Here is a 19,118-nt window from a genome sequence, read left to right as displayed (position 1 = left end):
CATATCTGTGGCTAACCCTAGCAAACCATAGTAACGCTATTTTTAAAAAGACATGTAAAACATTTAATACCAATGGTTGAAGGGTGCAAGCAGGGCATCTGATTGAGCCTAAATCCACTTTTCAGCAGGCCTAATGACCCAGGTTAAAGTACATTTTGGAGAAGTTATTTTTCTGGACTAAAATATGAGAATTGCTAGGTGGAATAGCCATCCAATTCTTGAAATAAACAGTTTTTTAAAAAAAGAAGACTACATTGCCTAAGTCCTGAAACACATAGGCTAAATAAAGTAGCTTCCGTATGCTTTGGATGCATGCCATTTACAGAACACACACCTCAAATATGGCCAGAATCCATGCTGAGGCCATGCTCCAATCCTTCTCAACTAGAGCAAAAAGGAGTTGGTGTAATCTGGCTCCTGGTGGTGCAGCTAGTGTCCTGTGACCTGAACTGCTTGCAGCCAGAGTGGCCTCAGGCCGCTCCTTTCCAGCTGTCTGCTTCGCCCCTTGAATTCTGGGACAAGGACACCTGGCATTTTTATAGGGTCCAACACTCCTTACAATTAAGCTTCAGAGCCTGGGAATTATTTAGACACTGAAGAAAAAAGTCATTCAGTACTTTCTGGATAGCATACCTGAGTATATTAACATGTGAGCTTCTACGGATAATTACTTCATCAGATACAGTACAAGGATAATGAAAGCATGAATTAACACACACATACACATGCACACATTAAGATTACAAAAAAATAAATAAATGAAAACAATCCCATCACACCAAGATAGACAGGCCTAGTCACATGAATAACCCCAATGCAACTATGTAAAAAAGCAAATTACTATCTCATATATTTCTATTCAACACTGTTCACTTGAACAAATCTGAAGTAAGTGGTGTGGATATTATAGGGTTATTAGGTCCATGCTCACTCATAATGAACCTTTATTTTTGAGCTGGCCTTTGGGGGCAAGGTGGAATTAATCTTTGGCCTTCAAAGAGTTTGGAATCATTACATTTTTGAACTACATTCTCCTAAAATCTTGCTAGCCAATATGCTCATTGCAAATACTGGACTGGGAATTTTTCAAACTGCAGTGTAAAAGTTAACTTTATAAAACTGTGAAACCTCAAGATATTCATCTGGTTTAATTTATTTTAAACCTGACTATTTGTAACTTCTTGTGCTAGGATCCCTACCAAAGGGGGGGATACTACTAAACCAGCACTGTGGCCCAGATTCATGAAAATAAAAATTGTTTTATGAGTAGATTTTCAACTTGCAGCTCAAGAGTTGGGTCATAAACTTTGGCTTTATTCCCCAACATAACTATTGCCAGGTCTTCTATGCTTGACCATAGTAAGCAATAATAGGAGAAAGGAAAAATAATTAGCAATGTGTGTGTTTTATATAAGCTTGAGTGCCATCTGTTATTTGTAAGCCATATGGAGCTCACATTTACAATACTTGAGTAATACTGTAAAGCAATTACTGTAACAGACCATTTATGATTTAAACATTTAGTTACAAAAACATAATCAAGATATACATTTCCTATAGTAACTCTAGTCCACAAAGTTTTCTTATGCTTCCCACAAAACACACAGTTCACTATTTGATCCAGAAATAATTCCTCTGAATGCCTCCAGCTTTTAAATATTTTAAATGTTAATACAAGTTCCACTGATGAGACTGAAAAAACAATCATGTTAAATTTGCCCATCTACCAAAAATAACAGGAAAAATGGGGAAATTAATGTAAACTGCCTTAATACAAAAGAAGCAACCTAATTAGAAGCCTACAATCACATATTTTTGTTTTTACTTAAATTAAATTTAGTTACCTTAATATTGAGTTAAAATATATTAGCAGACAGCATTTTTGTCCAGTGTGTCTGAGACTGAAACGTATTTACAAGAAATCACAGTGCGTGCATGCATGCATATATATATATATATAACTGACCACCAGTTTAGGAATTAGTTCCAGCTGCAGGATTACACATCCCTGCTTTCTCATGTACAAACTCTCCTAGTATCCACCCTGCAACACTGTGAATGTGGAACTTTGCAAAACTTTGAACCTTAGTAAAGATTCCAAGGAATTTGAGGGAGTGAGGGTCCCCCCCCCTTCTCAAGGTTTTTTAAAAATCCTGAATAGAATGACCAACAAAATGTTTAAGACAGAGTGTGTACATATACTCCGATATATCTTTTGCTTCCCCATCCTGTGACTTCTAATCACACATAGGACCTGAATGTTGGAAAGGACCTTTCAGATTCTGCACAGTATAGACCATCTCCAGTAATGCAGTCTGGGATTCTGCGAAGCATATCCCTATTCTGCAATATGGTGTCAAGGCCCTTACAAACAGCCTCAACATCTAATGCGTCTTGCCCACTTTGCATTCCTTCATCTTCTGTACCATGTGAAAGACACAGCTCTATATTTGGAAATACATTAAGAAATAAAGAGATGTGTGAGAGAGCAGAAAAGCTCATCTCAACCCATACAATATTTTAATTTTTATATGTTTGAGAAAACGATAAAAATAAAGGATCATAAACTGCAGGTTGTGATAGCTCAAAAAAACCAAAATTTATTACACAAAGCTTCATAAACAATATTAGTACTCAACAGTCTTCCATCACTACCTCTTTTCCTCTCATCGCCCGCCCCCCCAAGAAATGTGTATTTTCTGTCCCCACATATAGAGATGGCTAACTTTAATTTTCTTTGTTTTGCTTTAATGGTGATGACTTCTTCTGTTTTCATTGTTAACCTTCATATTAACTGGTAAAGAGTAAGACACTTAAGAGTTTATCAGTTTATAACTTAATCTGCAACAATTTAAAAAAAATAGTAGTAAATTCAGCAAATAAATGTCCAGCTAACATCCCTATAAAATACACTTTCAATTGTCCACAAACATGGATAATTTTATGAGCATTTTTAAATTATACATAGCAATGTACTTTAACATGCTAAACTAACAGTAAAGTCAACATGATACAGTGGCCAGACTACAACTGTGGAGACCAAGGTTTGACTCACGGCTTGACTAGGAAAACCCATTTGGGAAGTAAATCACACACTCTCAGCCCCAGAAAACCCCACGATAATCTTAGCTCTAGAGTCTCCATAAACGACTCGTAGGCATCAACAACAAAGTAATAAAAATCAAAGTACACAAATAATATAATCTTAATAGTTTTGGAAAATATTTAATTTTTTGCCACTTACATAGTACTTCTGTCACATTTTGTGGTACTAAATAAAAATATTACCCTTCCCTGATTTTTGTATGAACCACCAGCCACTTTTTTATTTTCAAAAGTAAAAGAGTTACTAGTTCTATAACAACAGCAACAACAATAATAATTTATATGCTGCCTCTCCCACAGGATCGAGGTGGGTTACAATATAAGATAAAATACAGTATAAAAGACAACATATTAAAATACATTCTATTAATTCCCTCCCTCCCCCGATTATGGGTGCTTTTGAAAAAGCATTGCATTTTTTCCCATTTCTTTCAAAAATTGTGGTTTTTTTTAAAAAAAATTGGGAGAAATCCCTGTTCTATGACAAATATCTGGAAATTCTGCATTTATGTAGAATTGAGTGAGCCACAGTGGTACAGTGATTTGAGCATTGGACTCCAACTCTGGAGACAGAAGGTTCAAAGCCTGCTCGATTGTGGCTACCCTTTGGATGATCTTGGCAAGTCACACTTGCTCAGCCTCAAATGAAGACAAAGGCTAACCCCTTCTGAACAAATCTTGCCAAGAAAACCCCCATGATAGGGAGACCATAAGTTAGAAATGACTTAAGGGCACATAACAACAACAACAACAAACACATTCAAAGAAGGAATCATTTTCCTAATCTGAACAAAAGGTTTTGGACACCCTATTTAAAGAAATGACAATGGACGAATTTAGTATATTTACTTTTGTAACCAAGTCATTCCTGTCGGTTAGAAAATGGAGACTCCTGGTTGAGAACCAAGACAATGAAATGGTCAGAAGCTCCACAAGAATCTAAACACAACTGCAATCATTGCATAATGCGGATTTTCTCCTTTTGGTCAGAATTTACCTTTTTGAATTTAGGAAAATTAGTTGTGTTAAACAGTCAAATCTGCTTCCTTCAATTTGGGGGCTATTTCTTTTGTTTTCTAAAATATTTATAAACCAGCTATCATCTACAAACATATCTAGGAAAATATTTAATAAAAAATCATAAGATACTGAACTGTTTAGGGCCATTTCTCATCAAGGTTGAGCAGAATTTGTACTCCAGGCCCCAAAACAGACAGGCCAAAAGCGGCAGTTTCTGCCAATCTGGGGGCGTGGCATTCAGGTGATGCATGCCCCTGGATCCAGCCAAAGCTGCACCACGGCCACCTCTAAGACTGGCCAAACCCAGCACAAAAAGGAGCACAAAAGAAGCTCTCCTTGCCAATGGTCCATTGAAGACTGCAGCAGTGGGGTCTCATGCCCAGTGGGAAGCAATTGGAGGGGAAGCAGCCTTTGGCCGCTCCTTTTGCCCCACCTGTTCAAGGCCTGGGTGTCATAACAGTAAATCTGAAGAGAATAAGCACATTTTCATTATATGCATCATGTGCAACCCTTTCAATGCATGTTTATTGGAGGGAGGTATTCCAGAAAGTGGAATATACAGCGCGCCCGCGTCATACGCGAGCGCGCCTTACGCGGCTTGAGCATACGCGCTCAAGCCGCGGCGTGCACGGGGCGTCGCGTCCCATTCAATTGAATGGGTGCGTGTGCCCGTTGCGCCCCGCGCGCTGCCGCCCCGCCGTGCACGAGCCCCATTGTTTACAATGGGGCTTGAGCATAGGCGGAATTCGCCTTATGCGGAGGGATCCGGAACGGATCCCTGCGTAAGGCAAGGGCCCACTGTACCACAGAAAGGTCCCTTTGCAGGCATGGGACAACCTTCAGGAGAAGATGAACTGTTGCTCTTGCACAACAGCAATTACAGTGCGCCTGCAGGGCACCTGTCTCCTCTATCAACCTACTCATTTCGGTACAAGAAATCCCTGTTGGACTATGACTGTGCCTAAATACATTAAAGGCACAGAAAGATCCCTTTGCAAGCAATCCTGTCTGATTTTGGAAGCTAAGCAGCTTCAGTTCTGGTTAGTTTTTGGATAGGAAATCACCACGGTATATCAGGTGCTACAGGCTATATTTCAGATGAAGGAACTGGCAAAACCATCTCCAAGTAGCTGCTGCTTAAGAAAACTCTATCAAATTTATGGGGTCACCAGTCAACAAATGACTTGAAGGCACATACAATCATGGATACCAGGCTAGTACTTAAAATACAAAGCTGTGTTATATCAGAGTGGAGAAACCTCAGATCCTGGAGGCAAATTCAATCCTTCTCCCCATAACCTCATGATTTGGTGATTTCTCATGTTCCCCCTCACTGGAATGTTATCCCCAAAACTTATCTGAAATTGAATTTGACCCTGAGCCTAACATCTTCTACTTGTATTTAAAGTGGAGTGTATGGACTCAGTGGGTTCTGCAGTAGCAGTGAGATAACAATCACATGGCAAGCCACTGTCTCACTTTCTGGTAACAATGCTCCAAGGAAAGACTTGCATGATCCCCCTCCTTAGGCCTGCTTTCCTACGTAAGGCCCAAAACAAAATTCACAGCTTGCTTGTTTGACAAGCTCTGGTGAAGTCTCAAGCATATATTCAGAAAAGATGGCTAGAGCTTAATCTTCAACCAAAAATTTGATGAAGAGTTTGGCAGTGCCTCTTTAAATGCACTGTATAGTTTTGTACTCTGGTATCACTCCAATGCATTTGTCAAACAAATTATATTTAAGCTATATAGCCTAGAACTTAGACACATAAAACCAAAATAGTATTGAACTTTCATCCACCCCGTGCAAGGGTACCCTTGGCAGCCTCTTAACCATCCATTATAATCCAAAGCAATTTCTCTCTGTAGCAATTTAAAAGCTGTAAAAAATATAATGGCCGATGACAGGAGAAACAAACCACACCAGAAGTTATTGAACCTTGTAGGTTCTCTCAAGTGTCTCTATTGACATTTAAGTGTGAGTTATTGTGCCACAATATCATAAAATGTGCTCAGTGTTGCAGATATATTGTTATTTAAATGGCATTCCCCCTCCCCCCCAGCTCCAAGGAACAGGTAGCATCTTCTTATAGGAAGAGAAAGCTTTCTTATAACTTTGATGCTCTGGAAGCGGAATCTTTGTTACTTAACTGAACAAACTGATGTAGTCACCCCACCCCATTAGTACTCAACTGATTAACAAACACAGAATCCAACAGACCTGAATTTCAGAATTAAAATGTATGAATAGTGTAATAAGGATTTTTTTTCTCATCACTAGCCATGACACAGTCAGTCTTGAAAACTAGTTTCATGTTCTTCACAGTACACAAATTGCCCTTATTCTCATCACATCCTAAATACAGGCAAACACTGGGAGGAAAGAATTCAATGCACCTCATGTACTTCTGGACAATGAAAGCCAATGAACCACAAACTTTCTCATTCTCATGCATAAAGTTTGTCTATCAATGTTCAACACACTATCACATTCTTGACTGAAAACCAAAACTCAATCACGCCACAAACTTGTGTACCAGATTTCCTTGGGCTGCGAAAGAGTTGTGTATCTCCATATAACAAGAAAAGAGAGTTCACCCAATCACTGGAAAGAACTTCTTAACTATGAGAGTTGTTCAAGAGTAATCGACTTCCTCCAAGGCTGGTAGATTCTCCCTCTTAGAAGAACTTTAAACAGAATTGGATGAGCATCTTTCAGGAGTTGTGTATTACTGCATGGCAGAGGATTGGATTATATGGCCCTTGCAGTACCTTCCAACTCTATTCGATTCTATTCTACTATCAAGAGATCATAGATAAAATTATATTATATAAAAATATATTAATAGACAAAAAACATTAAAATTCATGCAGGCTGGCATTCTGGAGGACTATTAACAATGAAGATGATTACGAAAGGTATAGATTTAGTCCAACAGTTTCACTTCACAAGGACTCTGTTGTCTTTGTGTGCCTTCAAGTCATTTCTGACTTATGGTGACCCTATCATGGGTGTTTTCTTGGCATCATTTTTTCAGAGGTTTGCCTTTGCCTTCCTTTGTGGCTCAGCAAGTGTGACTTGTCCAGGGTCACCCAGTGGATTTCTATGGCCAAGTCAGGATTCAAACCATGGCATCCTGAAGTCCTAGTCCAACACTCAAACCACTTCACCACACTTATAAAATATATGTCACAAGCTTTCAAAGCTCCAGTGGCTTCTTCATCAGGCAAAGATGTTAAAAATAATGCAGGAGAAAAAAATTGACAATGTTAGTCAAAGGTCTGCATTTTCTCAAGATGGTGTTCTGATATCTGTGCAAGCAGGTAATTCTCCCTGGCCCTGTGGTACTGGGAGACACAAAAAGAGACTTCCTATGAGATCCAGAATGTCTCAATCCTTTGTGAGCCCACAAGCTCCAGTCAAATAGCTTATACAGGTTGAGTCTCCCTTACTTGGAATTCTGAAATCTGAAATATTCCAAGAACCTGAACTTTTTTCATGAGTGGCTGAGATAGTGACAACTTTGTTTTCCTATGGTTCAACGTATTAAAACATATGATAAATGAAACCCAAAATACTTTTGGTCCCAAACATTTCAGATAAAGGAAACTTATCCAGTACCAAAAACATGTAAGTCTTTGTTCTACCGAAGAACTGCAAGAACATCAGTAGAATATCACCTTCATGCACACTCTTAGCAACTGCATTTATCACAGTTTCAGAAGTTCACAGGGAAGTCTGGATCTCTGGATGATTTACAGCCACATTCCAGTGATTCAAGATGAACCACTCTTAGGAACATTAGCATTTAAATTGTGACAACTAGCCCTTACCATTAACACTCTATCGAGATAAATATGGGAAATTTACATCTTGTTCTGATGCATTTTCCACACATACTCAGACACAAAAGGTGATCTTTTTGCCCAGAAGATTTGTCTAAACCAGCTTTCTTCCTTTCATACACAGTCCCTCTATATTTTGCTACTTTAGGTTAAAACAAAAATCTGCTACTAGCCCTCTGAAATTACTGAAGCAGTTCTCACACAACTTTCTTGGGACGTTTTTGCAAAAGAGGAGAAACAACTCAGGGAAGTTATTTCTTTTGGTCTACAATGCCCAGAGGCCCAGCCAATATTAGTTTAAGATGAATATTCATATCAATATTTGAATTATTAAAGAGAGTGGCCCATTAAGTCTGTTCCATTCACCATGATTTGGAAATTTACACCTCTGACTTCCTGCCACTTAGTGGCAGACCAAAAAAGTAACTCTGCTGTCCACCTCATCCAGCACATCAAACAAAAGAATATATCTCAGCAGCAGAGAAAAATAAGGCAAACAGGTCCAGTGAGTTGGCTGGCTAAAACAACTCACTGATACCTCTATCCAGTGGTCACCAAGTGTGGCCAAGTTAACTGGTTCAGCCAACATGTGTGTGTGGAGACAATTGATATCATATGGAAGTCTCTCAACTGACTGCTCACTTCCACAGTATCTTAGTTCTTTGACTTGTAGTATGAGAATGCTACGAGAGCCAGTGTGGTGCAGTGGTTTGAGCATTGCACTCTGACTCTTGAGACCAGGATTCAAATCCTGACTCAATCCTGGGAACCCACTGGGTGACCTTTGACAAGTCACACTCTCTCAGCCTCAGAGGATGGCAATGGCAAACCTCTTCTGAACAAATCTTGCCAAGAAAACCCTGTGATAGGTTCACCGTAGGGTCGTCATAAGCTGGAAATGACTTGAAGGCACACAACAACATTATGAGGATGATGTTACTATTGATACAATTATTTACCTTACAAGCTTGTTGTAAGATTTACTGGGATATTATCTGCAAAAAAATTAATGCTTGAACAAACACACACCCTGCGTAAGGGAAATACCACGAATGCTCGAGCCCCATTGAAAACAATGGGGCTCATGTATGCTGTGTGCGCACCACAGGCGCACACATTATTGCCACTACCAGCGCGTGGCTTTCAGCATAAGCTGAAAGCCGCATATGGCTCACCCATGTATGATGCAGGAACACTGTAGAATCAGGATACATTAACAATATCCTCTCAGATATATAGCATTGATCATTAGCCCCAATTTGAAAGACTTGTGAGATGCATATCAGAGATTAAAACTTTCTTTTTGTCATTGCAGACTCTTCTTGCTGTCAAGAGGGTAGAATATGTGAATGGCAAAGCCTACAGACTTTATAATTGCACACAGATCAGAAATGTCATGCATCCATTTGAGTCAACAGAAACTGCTTGTAGCAAATTACTGCAATACAGCTACCAAAAGAGATTTATTTCACATTTTGACCCTATATAAGGTCTTCATGCCCCTAGGCTAATTTTTTCATGGCAGATTTTATCTTTAAGCATTTTTATCTGCCTGAACAGAATCTCCTGTGTTAGAGGTGAAAGTTTTTTTTATTCCTCACCATAAGGAAAAAAGTGTGCTGTATTTGACAAACTGCTGCAGCATTCATTAAGTTCAAAAAGGATAAAAGATGCATCACAGTCTGTCCAGTGAACACTCCTCTTGCTCAGAAAGTGCAGCAAAATCAAAATATTATTTCTTCTAAAAAACACAAAACACGCTTCCCCCACAGTTGAGATCTGCAGAAGAACTAAGAGGCTAAACAGACCGACTCAAAGGGCCAGTGTCAGGGTTGAGTGGGGGCCGCATGCCCCGACTCCACCCCAAGCCACTGTCATGCTGCCCACCTGACTGCAGAGGGTGGCATTACAGCACTCATTTGGCGTGGCTTTCAGACCGTGGCAAAGGTGCCCTTTTTCTGCTCCTAAAAAGAATGGCATTTTGCTGCTTCTTTTGGGGCAAGAAAAATGTGGGATTGAAGCCGCGGCATGGTGCTGCAAGTTGCTCCTATGGGACCAAATTCGACTGTGCTTTACCTACTCTACATATATTTTCCTAACAGCAGAAGGACACTGAAATGTTCATCTGATTATTACTATTCTGTAGAATTCAGAGACATAGCTGTGTTAGTCTGGAACATCAATATGCAAAGGGATCTTTTAGTATTTTTGAGACTGAGTGGCATAGGTTATAGCATAAGCGTTCACAGACTTGGTCTACTTCCTCAGATGCACTGAGTAAAGTTCCGGATGCCCAGGAAGGAACTTCTATGTAGTGTCTAATTTGTGTCTCCTCATCCTTTTATTATGCAGAGAACTATTCTATCTATTCTATGTAGACCTCAGAATGGTAATGTTGGCTGCAGAGCATATGCCACTTTGGAGGATGTAGAGGTCTATGAACTCTTCATAGATCATTTTCAGTTCTGTAATAGAATACTGCTCATATCAACATACAGAGTGTCACAGAGATCTATGTAGGTGGTTTGAGTGTAAGAAAATAAGGTAAAGTAAAAATAATGGATCCATATTTTGTGTGTGTTCATATATGCTATTAAACATATAAAAAGCTGAGTATGTTTAACATCTATATTATGTAGTATGTGAGAGAAAATTCTCTAGAGAAAAATACAGTACGCCTCAACTTTCATAGGGGTTGGAGATGCAGGATCACTGTAAAGGGGAAAAACCAGAAGTATTTTACCCCTTTCTCAAATATGCATGCTAGACTTTGCTGCTACAAAAATCTCCATCTCACCTCCAGGCTGCCTCTGCCGCACCTCCATCACCCCCACCTCCAGTCACCAAACTTACCCCTGTACCTCCTAGGATGGCAGCACTAATTTCCTGCAGTGCCCTCTTCTCAGGGAGAAGGAAGATGACATGAGATTACAGTAACAACCACAATAGGGAAGCAACAAGGCCCCCTTTGTAGAGTTGCCATAGCTGAGGACCTCCAAACCAGGATAAATGTAGGACAAGGTTCAAAAATGTAGGACTTTTTTTTTTTTTTAAATTTCCTGGCCAGGAATATTAAAAAAAAAAAAAAGGTCCCACATTTTTGAACCTTGCCCTCCTTCTCCTTCCCAGCTTGGGAGGAAGCCTCGGGCTGCTCCCAGGCCGGGAAGGAGCATGGGGGCCGCCTGTCATCACAGCCATTGCCGCAGTGGCAAGCGGCCTCCTCCTCGGCCTCTGGGGCTTGGGAGAAGCTCTCCCAGGTTCCTCTGGAGAGGCCTTCGAGGACCCCACAGCCGGAGCTCCGACCGCGGAGCCTCTTCCAGGGCCTCCAGAGGGGCCTGGGAGAGCTTCTCCCAAGCCCCAGAGGCCTTGGAAGGACTGCTCCGCAATCGCGGAGCCTCTTCCAGGGCCTCCAGAGGGGCCTGGGAGAGCTTCTCCCAAGCCCCAGAGGCCTTGGAAGGAGTGCTCCGCGATCGCGGAGCCGCTTCCAGGGCCTCCAGAGGGGCCTGGGAGAGCTTCTCCCAGGCCCCAGAGGCCTTGGAAGAGTGCTCCGCGATGGCAGAGCCGCTTCCAAGGCTTCCAAAGCCTCCAGGCCCTCGCTGGGAGGGGGGTGTCCCGGGGGCGGGGCCAAACCGGGGCGGGATCGTGTGGACCCGCCCCAAACCGGGAAAGTTCCGCCCCCAGGCGGGATATGGCAAGCCTACCCCTTTGCCACCTTTCCTGCTTCCCCCCGCCCCCACTCCTGTCTCACTCTAGCTGGAAATATCGCTGGTTGTTCCTGCTTCTGCTTATGGGAATGCCCCCACACACAGAGAGAGACAGTGAGAAATTGCACCTTTTAAAAAACTGGGATGTAGTGGCTTAGTATTAAAATGCCAATTCTGATGATCAGAAGAAGGTTGGCAGTTTTAGACCCAGGTGCTGCATGATGGGATAAGGTCCTATCACTAGTTCCAGCTTCTGCCAACCTAGAAGTTCGAAAGCATGCAAATGCAAATAGATATATAGGTACCACTTCGGTGGGAAGGTACAGCATTCGGTGCAGTTATGCTGGCCACATGACCACCACAGGCCAGTCCTCGGACAATGCTGGCTCTTCACCTTAGAATGGAGATGAGCACCGCGCCTTATTCGGTTACGAATAGACATTCATGTCAAGGGACTACGTTTACCAACCTTTTAAAAACTTTCTACAGCGATGAGAAGATCTCCCCAGTATGTAACATAAACAGGGAAGGGGAGAGAGACAACCATGTTTCATTGCCTAAGCGGTTCCTTGTCCAGCACAGCAGGAACAACCAGCACCCCTTTGCCTTCTTTCCAACTTCCCTCTCCTCACCCTTCTCACTCTAGCTAGCCTCAGCTTAACATCGTAGGTGGATGCCTGAGAAGTCAAAAGCAACAGGGGTAGCAGGTACCCCGAGTGAGTGGTGGGGAATGGAGGGGCCGCTGAAGTGGCACTCAGGCTGAACAAGACAAACAGAGCGAATCAGCCAATGAGAGGGAAAGTGAGTGAACAGGCAAAGGACCAGGCAGACAAGCCATGTTGGTTGCGGACCACACACACCATGCCCTGGAGAAGGCTGTTGGCAGTAAAGCAGATAGAGAGGAGGAGGAGGGCAAGCCACTGCTGCCAGCAGCCCAGTCCTGCTAAAACTGCTGCAAAGATATCCTTTATGACATCTTCTTTCTCCTTGAGGAGAGGATAACACTGTAAGAGATTTCTGCAGCAGTGTCATCCTTGGAGGTGCAAGGGGAAAGGCTTGGAGACTGGCAGTGAACTCACAAATGATCAAATCTACAGAAGTAAAACCATGAAAGTTGAGGGCCTCCTGTGCAACAAAAGCACCAGAGAGAAAGGAACAAAACTGGGAGGAAAAAAGGTAAGAGATAAAGATATCACATTCTCAGTGAAATATGTGTGATGAAGTTTCTCAAATGATAGAAACTGTTTCAAATGCAAAGCAAACACTTTCACTAAAAAGCACTTTTAAAAAAACTATTAAATTGTATATATCACCTATCATTTCACCAAAACAAAATTGCCAGAAATAGAATTAAAAGAAATAGAATAGAAATAAGGAGTATCTAATATATTAAAATAAACATAGGAAGTACAGATAGAGAGAATTCTGATTATTAGGAGTAAAAGCCTAAATAACAACTGAATCTCATACTTGTTTTGTCTTTTAGATTCAAAAGGTTCAGTATTCTGTGCATGTTTCTAGTTTACAGGCAGTTTTTTCCCCCTTTCTTTCTGAAGATCTTGCTGGAGGAACAAGACCCCTGGTGCTTGTCTCCCTCCCTAATGTCATAGTGAACATAGAAAATCGCTGAACAATGACATTAATTGCTGAATATCCCTCCTTTTTAAAATACACTGGTGAATGCTAACAGTCACATTTTCAATGTGTATCCACATTCTCTGCCAATATTTCTGAATTCTGGGAACTGTTAACATTTATACATGGATGTTAGCACTTGCCCAATTTTGAACATTATTGTTATGTTGCTTCACTGAGATCATTCATCATGAAGTACTAACCTAGTGTATAGAAATACCCATACAATTGTGAGCCTGCATGGAAGCAAAGACACATCTTCTCCTAAACACACTCAAGTTGCTTTTCTCTAGAAAAAGTAGTCATCATTGTGATTGGTTTGCATTCATTTAAAGAGAAAATCTGCAAGAGGGACTAATAAAAATTAAAATGACCACAAACATATTATATAAAGTGCAAAGCTATCATCTAACACATCCATTGACATTTTGTAGCTCACATACACCCAACTTTTTCTAAAGCAAGAAAGCACCAATCAGTACTCTCATCAGTTATCTGAAGGATGCAATGCATGAACAGACATTCAAGGCCATGGCCACTGGACAGGCATTTATACACACAGAGTATGCATGTGAAACATTGCTCCCTTAGTTATATCAAGGCAATATGTGCTCCATCTGTTAAAGAAGTATGTTTCTATATGTTTTAAAAACGCTTTAAAGATTGTATTTTCAACTATATGTTCATATATTCTGGCTGTTCCAACAATTTTCAGTGATGTATTTTGTGAACTCTGGCTTTTGTCATGAAAGAATGAACTTATATTTTGGGAAACAGCAGCTTCTTAAAGCACACTGCATTCATTCTGGCATCTTGTAATGCTATTGAAAATTCACATATGCTTCTTCCTTCTCTGCATCTGAGTTACCTGACGTTCAGGTGGCTTCGTATTGCTCTGTAATCTTCTGATTCTGACGTTTATTTTGAAACAGACTTCCTAAGACATAATTTAAGGATAACATTATTAAAGGGGCAAAATTAGAGTTGATGCAAATGTTTTAAAAGATTCTTTTTACACATAGATATAGCAAAATAGTACTTGCCCAAGGGAGGGGGATTACTCACCCTCAGATGTGTTCTGAAGTCTGTAATTGAATCAAATATAACTGTAGTCTTTTTCTGATTTATGAAGCATGCACAGTGCCTTGACATGCTTCCCATCTTCTGATGCATAGAAAACTAAGATCTTTGCTCCCATTTAAAAGATGAACATGACTGTCTTAGGGATGATAAAGTAAGTTTTCCCCCTCTCATTTCATATCTGATTAAAATTTTGGATGCTTCTTCATTTGAATAAAATCAGAACAATAAACGCTTGCTGCCAGTTCCCCTGTTTTCTCCAACAGAAAGCACTCAAAATCCCACTATTTTCCAGAAAACATTTGCACACTACAATGGACTTCATGTGGTATAAAAGGCTGAAAACGAACCAAGGAAATCCAGCCCTGAATTTCACTAAATGACCTTGGAGAATAGGGGGGACACTTTTTTTCGACCTAAACCACCCCATCAAGAACTCTTAAGGATGAAAGGGGACAACTACATACCTACCATGCTGAGCTTCTCATAGAAATCATGGGATATGGACACAACAAAACAAAATATAGTACTGAGTTCTATTCACCATAGCTGTAAAAAGCAGTGGTCCAGGCAAAATGTCAGCATTCCTGCACACTAGCACTTGTCTAAACAGAAAGCTGCATTCTGCCTATGTAACCCATGTGCCAGCAAAGTCACTCCTATGGACCAGAGGCCCTTTTGAAATGGCACAGAGTGCCACACATTGCAGCTGGAGGGAATAATTTGGATGCCATGAAATAGATATAAATAAGGAACTGAAAGCACATACCCAAGCAGAAAACGGAAAGGAAACAAGTTCCACATGCTCTAAGATGGTCAACTGTTTATTCAGTGTTTAAAAAGCCCAACTTGTTTCCAAGGTCATCTAGAATATGTATATATACAGAAATGCTACACTGTCTGGTCCCTTTATCCCTACTGTCTTGTAACTTGGAGAGTGTTTACAACTCCAGTGATTTCCCTCCAAAGGTATGTATAACTTTGATAAGATTTATAATAATTTTGTATCATAATTAGATGAGCGGTGTCTTATCTTCTAAAGTATTTATTTTAAGTGTATTTATATTTGTTTTCAGCCCCTGAAGAAGGCCTAGTGTGGCCAAAATGTGTCGGGCTTTTTAATCCCTGAATAAACAATTGACCATCTTAGAGCATGTGAGCTTGTCTCCTTTCTGTTTGCTACCATGAAATAGAGACACAGAGACCCCGAAGAAGTGTAAATGTTTGCCGCTCATGCCAAATCTTCACTGGAGCTACATCCATGTGTTTTAGGCGTGCCCTTCTGTGGTCCTGTGGTCTCTGGAATATGTCACAGACTTCAGGAAAATCATGGTTTTAAATATTGAAAGCTGCTGTGTAATCATAACATTCTATCTTATACTAACCTGCTTTACAAAGAATTGTTTTTTAAAATGCCAGCACATTGTACTACAATAATAATCATTCTCCAAGACCTATCTGTTTGTTTGTTTAAGAAGTAGTGATGTCTTAAACAGAAAATTGTCTGACCATTTACGACAGATTTTAAAATTCCAAGAAAAGTGAAAGTTTAAGTGGTGAAGCTTACGTGTTGTTTTATGATAGTATCAGCTCCTCCTATTTCGGAAACTAAAGGCTGTGATTGTATTTATGGGAGCATTGCCTTGCTGATTCACCCAAAATTCAGAAGGCAGTGTTAATGTATGACTGGCTCCCCATGGTTGTTGGCAGGGAATAGCAGGACACTGTCAGCTTTCCCATCACTTCCATACCCCAATTTTGGGTACTAATACTATCTTCTCAGTGGTTTGGATTAACACTAACTCAAGACATGTGTTTAAGAATTTTTGCCTTGTAGTGATACCTGACAAAATGATCATAAAGGTTAGCATGCAACATGACAGTGGAGGAACATATTGCTCCAAGCCTCCTATGCATCATATATAGAAATGCACCTGGATATCTGGCAGCTCCAAACAGGTTGGTAACATAAATTTGCAAGGCTCCTTAATGGATGTAAAGCAGGCATATCTTCTGACTACTTTGGGTGTACTGATCTGACAACAACAGAGTCTTCTACACTCTAGTTGTACGACTGTCCTACATTCTTTATTCTTCCCTCTTAATCTCTCTGGGTTTCTTCCCAATCAACTGTCTGGGCCCAGAAAACTTAAAATGGGCACAGCTGCATGCTGCAATGCCTTGTACACACCCAGTTACTGTTGCCTCAGAGAACAGAATACACATTCAGAAACTTGCGTGGAAGGGTCACTAAAACAACATACTACATACAGAAACTGGGTTTGCAAGAAGGCCCTTACCACCTCAACTCAGCAAAACATAGTTATTACTGGTATCTAGTATCTATTAACTTGTTTTTTTTAACACTTCTGTACTGGTGTTTTTTTCATGATACAGCTTGTCCCAACTAGGGCAATTACAGAATTAAGTACAATGACAGAATTGAAACAAGAATATTAAAACAAATAAAACCAAGTGTAATTTTTTTATCTTAAAATAAAAGCCACTAAAAGCCATGAAAAATAAAAATGCCTTTGCTGCTCATCAAATGCCATCAGAGATTATATTAATGACAGAGGTGCTTAAAGTGCAGCATCAAATGCTTTTTGTGACTCCTCAGTGCCTTCCAGAATTTTATTTTTTAAAAATTAAATCTGTGGCTTGCTACGAGTATTTGGCATGTAACCCCTAAATGCACTTACACTCAATGGAATAGTCAATATTACAGTTAATACTATTGTCAATTTAGTTACTTTTAGTTCAATAGCAATAATCAGTACCATAATCACTAACGTATTAAAGTCAATTTAAATATAATTAAGCCACTGTGGTGTACTGGTTTGAGTGCTAGACTAAGAATCCGGAAAACCAGGGTTCGAATTCCTTGGGTGATCTTGGGCAAGTCACACTATCTGCCTCTGAGGGAGGGAAAGGCAAACCACCTTTGAACAAATCAAACCAAGAAAACCCCAAGTCACCACAGCTCAATGGGACACACACACACACACACACAATAACCAAGTATGAACGTTTGGCTTCAACTTGATAGATGGGAGGATTGTAATGAATTTCATTACTCTTCATTTTAAATTTAATTCAGCTCTTTTACAATGTATTTTACATAAATGTAACTATCTGCAGTATTCATACCTCCCCCCCAAAAAAAAAAAAAAAAAAAAAACACTTTAGGGGGGGAAAAAAGCATGGTCCTCCAGTACTGCCCAGGTTGAAAAGTGGCCCCCAGCACCACAGCAGCTGTTTACCCCTGCATTAGCATAACCTATACGTAAGCAATTATAAAAACAATGGAACAAACTTGTAAACCTCTACAGTTTATTTACTTCATCATCATAAACAATTAGTCTATATATATTGTTACCCACAAAATGGAAGAAATATTAGTTGCAGGAGTTACCACCCCCACCTCTTGAAACTATTTTTTCAAACACAATTCCAGATACATTCATGTACAAGCATTTTTTTTTTTTTAAAGGCCTTGCTTCCGGTGCCAAAACTTCTAAAATCATTTTCAATGTTTTTGGCAACTGTTATGTGTAGCTTGTAATTATAATGTTCTTATAGCATATTTTTCTGAAAGTGAAGATTTGGCGCTGCTTTGAATTCCTTTTCATATTGAACAGGAACTAAAAGGTATTTCCTGCATTATGCTACAGCATCTGCAGGCCCTCCCTCCCCCATGCAGCTTTTTAGTGGGATTCAGTGCAACATGAAGTGCTATACGCTGGAAAGGGAAACCTAGCAAAAGAAAAGCCCTTTCCCAACAAGCAGATGAGATTTCTGCTTGCAAACTGTGGTATTTGAATCCAGCCCATTATGCTGAGCTTCAGTATTTTAATGGAACTTGAAGAGGGTGGGGTCAGATTTAACACAAATTCTTTTAGCAGGACCATCTGGATTGTCCAGACTGATTTATAGTTTTAGATCAATTTAGACTTGAGGGCAGGAATAGCTTGCGGTTCAAAACTCTTTTGACAATGCTACCCTTTGGGTTGTTTTGTTCTGAAACTAGATAGAGTATATCTGAAAAATTATATAGAACATCTCTCAGGTTCCATGTACTGTACTGCTATCCTGAAGTTTAAACAAAAAGATGGATCCAGAAATTAATACTTTTTAGTGCATCAGTTGTGGTGAAACTACTGTCATGTTTTCATAGATTTTTCCAGGGAAAGGGAGGAAAGTCTGAACTGGATAAAAGGAATACCAAGTGTCACATCATTCATTTTAGGGGTTGGTGGACTTTTTTAGCCCTTTATCATCAGCGTGCGCAGAAACGTAATATAGAAACAGTATGGGTGTTGGTTTTTAATAGGTTTCCATATACTAATTTTATTTTTATTAATTTCAAATGACCACCCTCAAAAATGTTGAGGAATAAAGGAGGCTTTCTCCTGTATGGCTGTCTTCTTTGTTTTTCTTGCATGATTTATCAATCCTGTAATGTTCAGAAGCAATTTATCTTGCCTTCTAACACCAGGCACACAAATCCTTCTATCTGAAAACAATACACTGCACTACAAATAGTATTAAGCAATGGACATTTCTGAACGTGAAACCGTCAGCAGCCATCATACAGAGAAACAACACAGATGTTCAAGCCTCATAACATAATTTAAACTTCAAAGTAAGATGTAAAACTATTCTGGAAAAAAGGAACTTAGATTCTTAAACATTAACTCATTATTTTGGCAGACACAGTAAAATTTA

The 19,118-nt window shown here is 40.0% G+C and overlaps 1 protein-coding gene across 4 annotated transcripts in view; it reads right to left on the bottom strand.

Annotated features, from left to right (window-relative positions):
• CBX5 (chromobox 5) overlaps positions 1-19,118 on the bottom strand; it is a 54,506-nt gene that overhangs the window by 30,647 nt on the left and 4,741 nt on the right. For 2 of the 4 annotated variants that reach the window (XM_089481135.1, XM_089481144.1), the window contains exon 2: positions 14,179-14,247. The exons of the other annotated variants lie outside the window; for them this stretch is intronic. The gene's annotated coding sequence lies outside the window, so the exon portion shown is untranslated. The remainder of the gene's footprint in view (positions 1-14,178; positions 14,248-19,118) is intronic. 4 annotated transcript variants of the gene reach the window in all.

This window comes from Sceloporus occidentalis, unplaced genomic scaffold (genome assembly GCF_023333645.1).
Source record: "Sceloporus occidentalis isolate IW3139 unplaced genomic scaffold, rSceOcc1.0.p SCAF_1, whole genome shotgun sequence".
NCBI lineage: Eukaryota > Metazoa > Chordata > Lepidosauria > Squamata > Phrynosomatidae > Sceloporus > Sceloporus occidentalis.
This window is presented reverse-complemented; position numbering and strand designations above follow the sequence as displayed.